This window comes from Triticum dicoccoides, chromosome 7B, assembly GCF_002162155.2.
Source record: "Triticum dicoccoides isolate Atlit2015 ecotype Zavitan chromosome 7B, WEW_v2.0, whole genome shotgun sequence".
NCBI classification, from domain to species: Eukaryota; Viridiplantae; Streptophyta; class Magnoliopsida; order Poales; family Poaceae; genus Triticum; species Triticum dicoccoides.
This window is the reverse complement of record NC_041393.1, coordinates 428744398-428753247: the sequence shown is the minus strand read 5'-3', so window position 1 is coordinate 428753247 and position 8850 is coordinate 428744398.

Sequence of the window (8850 nt, the reverse complement as noted above, 5' to 3'; positions counted from 1 at the left end):
ATTGATGCGTTTATTGAGAAAGTCTCCACTGTCCAAGAAGAGACTAATATGTTGCAGGAATCTATGGAAGAAGAAAATGTTGAAATTGTGGGCTCATTGGATGAAAAAGATGATGAGGAGAGCGAAGAACAAAAGGAGGAAGAGCAGATAGCTACCCGTGCCCACCTTCTAATGAGAGTAACTCTTCAACTCATACATTGTTTAATTTCCCTTCGTGCTTACCGAAGGATGATTGCTATGATCTCTTTAATTTGTTTGAAATATCCCTTTTTGATGAACTTGATGCTTGGTATGCTTGTGGCCAAGATGCCAATATGAATTATGCGTATGGAGATGAACTTGCTATAGTTCTTTATGTTAAGAATGAAATTGTTGCTATTGCACCCACACATGATAGTCCTATTATCTTTTTGAATTCTCCCAACTACACTATATCGGAGAAGTTTGTGCTAATTAAGGATTATATTGATGGGTTGAGTTTTACCGTTGCACATGATAATTTTGATAAATATAATATGCATGTGCTTGCTGCTCCTACTTGCAATTATTATGAGAGAGGAACTACATATCCGCCTCTCTATGTTTCCAATACGATAAAATTGCAAGAAACTGTTTATACTATGCATTGGCCTTTACTTTGTGTGAATGAATTGTTCTTTTATGACATGCCGATGCATAGGAAGAGAGTTAGACTTCGTCATTACATGATATATGTTACTTTGTGCTCACTACTAAATTACAAATCATTGTTAATTAAAATTGGCTTTGATATACCTTGGGATCTAGGTGGATCCAGTACTTGAGCACTATATACCTAGATTAATGGCTTTAAAGAAAGTGCTGCCAGGGAGACAACCCGGAAGTTTTAGAGAGTCATTTATTTATGTTGAGTGCTTTTATAAAGTTTGAAAACAAAAAAATAAAGAGGAGAACTTAAAACTTTTTCAAAAAGAAAAGTGAAAGTGAGAGAGACGAGCATTCACTGGTATGCGTCGGTGCTATACAAACGGTTTTTAACCCCTTTCCGCGACGACACTTGGAACCGTCACCAAGTGAGTGTGGGCGATAGTGGGTCCTTCCTACATGACCTAGAAACCATCGGGGATAGGGAGCCTTGATGCATACAGTTGCCCCTATATAACCGTTTTGATGTCTTGCATATCCAAAACGCTTCATCCTTGCTACTTGTTTGTGCTCGCATTGCCATCGCAGTCGGAATTTTGTGGTTTTACCTAAACCAGGCAGATTCCAGGCACGAGAGTTTTCTAGGCACGAGATTTTTCTAGGCACGGGAGTTTTCTAAGCACGTACCAAACTGGCTCTATGTTTACGATGCCTGGCACATCACAAACAGTTCATGATTATAAATCGTGTATGATAGGTAGACATTCACACACATTTAGTTCTCCCGCACCGTATGTGATAGTGTTTGACATCACACACACTTTGCAAACAACAACTGTGTGCATTGTTACACACGTTTCCACTCCGTGAACCGTGTCGGATTATGATGTATATCGCACACGTTGTGCTTTATTAAGCGTGTGCACCGTAATGACCCACACACTGTAATTTTGCCCTAATTTAATTGCTGCTATTTAAAACTGTACCTAATTTAAACTTGAAAGTAGGCTATAGCTTTATTCATATCCATCAGGTTCAAACAACCAATGCATTATTCAATTCACAGGTACATATGTTTAAGAATTTCATAAGCACCAAATAAAGAATGATGAACTAGGGTTCTATACTTGTACTATTACAGATGGTAAAGAAAGAGGCGACATACATTCTGGTTGCTGAACAAGGTGAAGTGGAATGGCCCTATCGTGCTCTCCTGGATGCAGAGGGCACACACAACTCTAGTCCAACCCCTTGTGATGGCCGGTCGTGAGTCATGTAGTTTGAGAGGTAATCTTGAGTAAACTGCTTCAGGATCCACTACAAAGGAAAAAATATTCAGACATTGTCATCTAACACAACTCATTACGGGCAGTAAAAAGAAGGCTACAGGGTTCTTACTTACCATCCAGCAGTTCACTGTTGTCTTGCATAAAGTGTAAACATATAGTTCGATTGACATCTTTTGACCTATTTTAATAACAATATTTATTAGTTTCCTGACTTGATGCTGGTTCATGAATATCTCATTGCCCCATACGCAGAAAGGGTCGAAGTGTGGATCTTTGGCAATGACATGTGTACCTAAAAGCACCAAGTTAATATTAGAAGCTAAACAACAATTGCAAAATGATGTAGTACAACACTCCCTCCATCCCATTATATAAGATTTTATACACGTATATCTAGACATCATCATAACATTAAGGTAACACCCTTCCTTGTTTCTATGTAGCCTGGGATTGGATATTTAGTCATTCAGTACAATGCATGTTGCTATGTAGCCTCATATATATTAAATATGGCCCTAGTTAACCTACTGATAAATGGGTTACAGATACATCCGGTGAAATGTCTGATTCGACGATTAATCCCTTATCAGCCCCCAGGCTATATGGTACCAGCTACCGATATCCTGAATAGTGAGTACATATAAGCAATGCGATGAAACTAACCTCGATGGAAAAAACAACACTGTTCTCAATATGTTCCTGTATGAGTACATATAAAGGCATGTTAAGCACAACAGGCTAAACATCAACCAAATTTATCCATGGTATACAACATAATATACAAATGATAGTTTCAGTGTGCAGGCTTAAGCACGCTAGTTAAGTAGAACAAGAAGTGGAAAGGGTGTTAACTGCATCATGCATAACATTTATAAACAAGCAAATAGTCATTCAAACTGGTACTGTACAGGTCTAAAGTACACTAGTTATTGTTAAAAAAATGAAAAGGCATGTTAACTACAATATCCATAACAGCAACCAAATATCGTAATTCATAGTGTTATTGTTGAAATTGTTATTGATGAAATTGAATTACATGGCAAATATTTGCACATATAGAGCATCACATTGTGAAGAACTCAAATAAACAAGGCATAAGGCCATCTCTAGCCGCTCCTTTAAAAGTTAAAGGACTAAAACAATTACTGGATATATATATACTCCAGCAATTTTTGGCCGTTTCTAGCCGATCCCCTAAACTTAATGTTGTAAACTTCAATTTGATCAAGTTCAAAGTAGGTTCAACCCAAAGTAGCATGCATTCAAACATAAACATAGATAGTTTTGCATAACCGAACATAAAACATAAATTTAAACTAAGCTAAACTACTTTGGTCAAAGTAGAGGTCGAGCCAATCCTTCCTCGTCGGTGATACGTCTCCAACGTATCTATAATTTTTGATTGTTCCATGCTATTATATTACCCGCTTTGGATGTTTATGGGCTATACTTTACACTTTTATATCATTTTTGGTACTAACCTACTAACCGGAGGCCCAGCCTGTATTGCTATTTTTTGCCTATTTCAGTGTTTCGAAGAAAAGGAATATCAAATGTAGTCCAAACGGAATGAAACCTTCGGGGGCGATCTTTTTGGAACAAACGTGATCCAGAGGACTTGGAGTGCAAGTCAAGAAGCAATCGAGGAGGCCACGAGGGTGGAGGGCACCCCCCCTACTGGGCACGCCCCCTATCTCGTGGGCCCCTCGGGCGTCCACCGACCTACTTCTTCCTCCTATATATACCCACATACCCCGAGAACATCAGGGGCGACCACGAAAAACTATTTCCACCATCGTAACCTTCTGTATCCGCGAGATCCCATCTTGGAGCCTTCGCCGGTGCTCCGCGAAGGGGGAATCAAACATGGAGGGCTCCTACATCAACACCATAGCCTCTCCGATGAGTTGTGAGTAGTTTACCACAGACCTTCGGGTCCATAGTTATTAGCTAGATGGCTTCTTCTCTCTCTTTGAATCTCAATACCATGTTCTCCTTGATCTTCTTGCAGATCTATTAAATGTAACTCTTTTTGCGGTGTGTTTGTCGATATCCGATGAATTGTGGGTTTATGATCAAGTTTATCTATGAGAAATATTTGAATCTCCTCTGAATTCTTTTATGTGTGATTAAGTTATCTTTGCAAGTCTCTTTGAATTATCAGTTTGGTTTGGCCTACTAGATTGATCTTTCTTGCAATGGGAGAAGTGCTTAGTGAGGGAGTCCTGGATTAGGGGGTATCCGGACAGCCGGACTGTGTACAACATCCGGACTATTGAAGCGTGAAGATACAAGACTCAAGACTTCGGCCCGTGTCTGGATGGGACTCTCCTTTGCATGGAAGGCAAGCTTGGCGATCCGGATATTATATTTCCTTCCTTGTAACCAACTTCATGTAAAACCTAGCCCTCTCCGGTGTCTATATAAACCGGAGGGGTTGGTCCTTAGAAGGCCGATCACAATTACAATCATACCATCATAGGCTAGCTCTTAGGGTTTAGCCTCTACATTCTCGTGGTAGATCTACTCTTGTACTACCCATATCATCAATATTAATCAAGCAGGAAGTAGGGTTGTACCTCCATCGAGAGGGCCCGAACCTAGGTAAACATCTGTGTCCCTCGCTTCCTGTTATCATCAGCCTTGACGCACAGATCGGGACCCCCTACCAGAGATCCGCCAGTTTTGACACCGAAATTGGTGCTTTCATTGAGAGTTCCTCTGTGTCATCGCTGTCAGGCTTGATGGCTCTTTCAATCGTCATCAATGACGCTGTCCAGTGCGAGACTTTTCTCCCCGGACAGATCTTCGTATTCGGCGGCTTCGCACTGCGTGCCAATTCGCTTGGCCACTTGGAGCAGATTGATAGCTATGCCCCCGGCCACCAGGTCAGGTTCGGAAACTTGAACTACACAGCGGATATCCACGGGGACTTGATCTTCAACGGATTCAGGCCAGCGCCAGGAGCGCCGAACAGTCAAGATGAGCACGGCTTAGACCTGCTGTCAGACGACGCTCGGGGTATCACCCCGGCAGAAGCCTCAGATCTAAATCCGGGGCAGGTTGCGTTGCCTGAGGACGGAGGGCTGGACCCCGCCCCGCATGCCGTACCCTCATCAACGATGGAGCCGAACATAGGCCTGACTTCCGAGGGAGCCTGTAACTCCGGACCCCCGGATTCATATCCGGTTGTAGGTTCCAGTCCGCGCGTCCCCGAGTTCGCCGAGCCTGGTTGGGCTCCGGTAATGGAGTTCACCGCAGCAAACATCTTTCAGCACTCGCCCTTTGGCGACATACTAAACTCATTTAAAATTCTTTCTTTGACAGAGAATTCCGGGCCGAACTATGTCCAGCTCGAGTGGGAAGCAGGCGATGACGAAATTCGTTACCCACCCACCACCCACTTGATAGCCACGGTTGATGATTTAAACGACGTGCTTGACTTCGACTCCAAAGGCATCGACGGTATGGACGACGATGCAGGAGAAAACTCAGAATCTATGGGGTACCAGATTCCCGCCTCGTCACAAGCCATATACATGGTGGATACGCCCAAGGAAGACGACAGTGACAATCCGGGAGATAAAACCCCTGGGCAAAAACCAAAGCGACGGTGTAGACGCCGTTCCAAATCCAGCAACAGTAACAATATCAGCAAGAGCGCCAGAAGAATGGATACTCCGGTCAACCCCAAAGGCAACAACAACCAAACGGAACTAGCGATGGAACAGGACGAACCAGGTCACGCCAAGCATAGTTCGGAGCAGACGCCCGAAGACAATGATCCAGAGGGACGAGTTCATCAAACCGGCCCAGGACAAGAAGACAGCCCGGACAATGACGCATTCGTCATTCCGGAAGAACGCGTGGAACGAGAGAACCTCCACAGAAAGCTTATGGCCATAGTGAGAAGTCTGAAGAGGAAGAAGCAACGGCTTAAAGCCACACAAGAAATGCTCAATTGCAGATGGAACAAAGTGCTGGACACTGAAGAAAGATATGGCGATGATTGCCACACAAAGAGCTACCCAAAACATAAGCTACTACCAGAATTCGACGACGAGGCCGTTCCACCAAAGAGTAACACGACCAGGAGACCAGACGTAACACTTCACAACCGCAATAAAGCAACTATCAAAGACGCGCACGATCAACGTGAGCACCTAGATAAGAAAGCTGGCGCAGCTAGGTCCATCTATGGATCTAAAGGACACACCCCGACGGGGGACTATGGTCATCAAAAAAGTTACGATAATCAAACACCAGTTCGGAATAAACACCGAACACAACAACAGCCGACGGCATGCCACAGTACGTCCAAATACATAGGGGCTGCTCACCCCCTATGCTTTACTGATGAAGTACTGGACCATGAATTCCCACAGGGCTTTAAACCTGTGAACATAGAGGCATACGACGGAACGACAGACCCAGGGGTCTAGATCGAGGACTTTATCCTGCACATACATATGGCTCATGGGGATGACCTTCACGCCATCAAATACCTCCCCCTCAAACTGAAGGGACCAGCTCGGCACTGGTTTAAAAGCCTCCCCGAAAATTCAATTGGGAGTTGGGAGGAACTCGAGGACGCTTTCAGGGCAAATTTTCAAGGGACTTATGTCCGGCCTCCGGATGCTGACGATTTAAGTCACATAATCCAACAACCCGGAGAGTCCGCCCGCAAGCTTTGGAACAGATTCCTCACTAAGAAGAATCAAATTGTTGATTGTCCGGATGCCGCAGCCCTAGCGGCATTCAAACATAGCATCTGTGACGAGTGGCTCGCCAGACACCTCGGCCAAGAAAAGCCTAGGACAATGGCATCCCTAACAAGCCTTATGACCCGCTTTTGCGCGGGTGAAGATAGCTGGCTAGCTCGTAAAGGCACCAACGACCCCAGCACATCCGAAATAAGGGATGGCAACGGGAAGCCACGGCGTACTAAAAACAAACACCAAAACAAGGAAGAGAGCCCAGACAACACAACGGTTAATGCCGGATTCAGGGGCTCTCGACCTAACCAGCAAAATAAGCCATCTAAAGGCAGCAAAGAGGGACCGTCCGGTCTGAACAGAGTTCTGGACAAACTGTGCCAAATTCATGGCACCCCCGACAAACCTGAGAACCACACGCACAGAGAGTGCTGGGTCTTCAAGCAGGCCGTCAAACTAAACGCCGAACACAAGGGAAGGGAAACACCAAGCGAAGACGAGGATGAACCCCACCCACCGAACACTGGGGGACAGAAAAAATTCCCACCAGAGGTTAAGACAGTGAATATGATCCACATGACTCGCACATCCTTGAGAAGGCACGAACACGCCCATAAAGACGCGCGCGATATAGAGCCCACCATACCCACACCTAACTATTGGATGTCTTGTCCGATCACCTTTGATCACCTAGGCGTCCGAGCTAGTATTCGGCGCGAAGGATCAGATGCCTTGGTGCTTGACCCAATAATCAACGGATACCACCTCACCCACGTCCTCATGGACGGCGGCAACAGTCTCAATTTAATATATGAGGACACTGTCCGCAGGATGGGGATAGACTCATCCAGAATCAGCAAGTTTAACACCACCATTGAAGGGGTGATACCAGGCATTGAAGCCTACAGCAGGGGCTCCATCATACTGGATGTCACATTTGGCTCTCCAGGAAACTCCAGAAGCGAAGAACTAGTCTTCATCATCACACCCTTCCAAAGCAGCTATCAAGCATTGCTTGGAAGAACGACCTTCGCCCGCTTCAACGCATTGCCGCACTATGGCTACCTTACACTTAAGATGCCCGGTCCACGTGGCGTCATCACCGTTAGCGGAATAATAGAGCGCTCTTCGCGCGCAGAGGAATACACGACGGCCCTAGCGGCCGGACTATAAGTGGCCTCTAACAAAAATATGACGGGTCGTTAAGACCACGGACACGGGTGGACGAGTCCGGCAGCCCATATCAAACCAGGGCACCGTATATGTAATCCTATAGTGGATATGAGGGGCTAATAATAAAGCCCCACACTTGGCTCAACCTTATTGGCAGGCCAACATTTTACATTCTTACTACCCATCGCATACTTACGTTGTACTCTTCTATGAGTTTCCCTTTTCCGCAGACAACGTTCGGGCGATACCCTTCCAGGATGCGGCACAACAGAGACAAAGGCGCAGACGTGCAGCAGGGCCCCATTCAACAGGTTTCTTTTTAGATTAAGCCCCTGTGTAAACCTTTTCTATTGCCTCTTGTTGTTTAACCATCCCATGGGTTCCATACCCACAGAGGATACTTCCGTTTTTGGCATCTCGCCACGGCAGATTAACGCACGTACCTGGAAACACAGGGTTTATAATGAATGGGCATTCTTGAGCCCATCATCTGTTATAAAGTCCGAATACCTTCGGGAGTGTTCGGCGTCACGAGTTTGGCCTTATATGCATCAGCTCCGAATCATGTCTTTGGTCAAATGTTGGGTTTGCCCGGCTCCTGGGTTTGCCGGCTTACGTTCCGTTATTATCGGCTAAGGTGGCCAAAAGCAAACTACTGTGATTGTGCCCTGGTTATTCCGGATGAGCACCTCAGTAGAGAAAGCCGAAAACTGACTGTCATGATACAGCGAGAGACTGGTCAACCACTCGGCAACTCACCGGAATCTCTAGGATTCCTCCACATTAACGAAGGGCCATTTCTAGGCCAGGTACATACGCGCCCGTATTCGGATGCTCGCGAAGGTACCAGGGGCTACATAGTAGCCCCAACGTTAGAACCCCGCGGCTAAGCGAAAGTGTTACAGCTATATAGTTCGGTTGCCTAGTTCGACGTGCGATCACCTCCTTAATGGACCAAGACGTTGGATAAAGAGTGACTAAGCACATTTTTTTCGCGAACACCCCCGCATTGTATGCGTGGGGGCTGAAGCCAACGACTGCTAACTTTC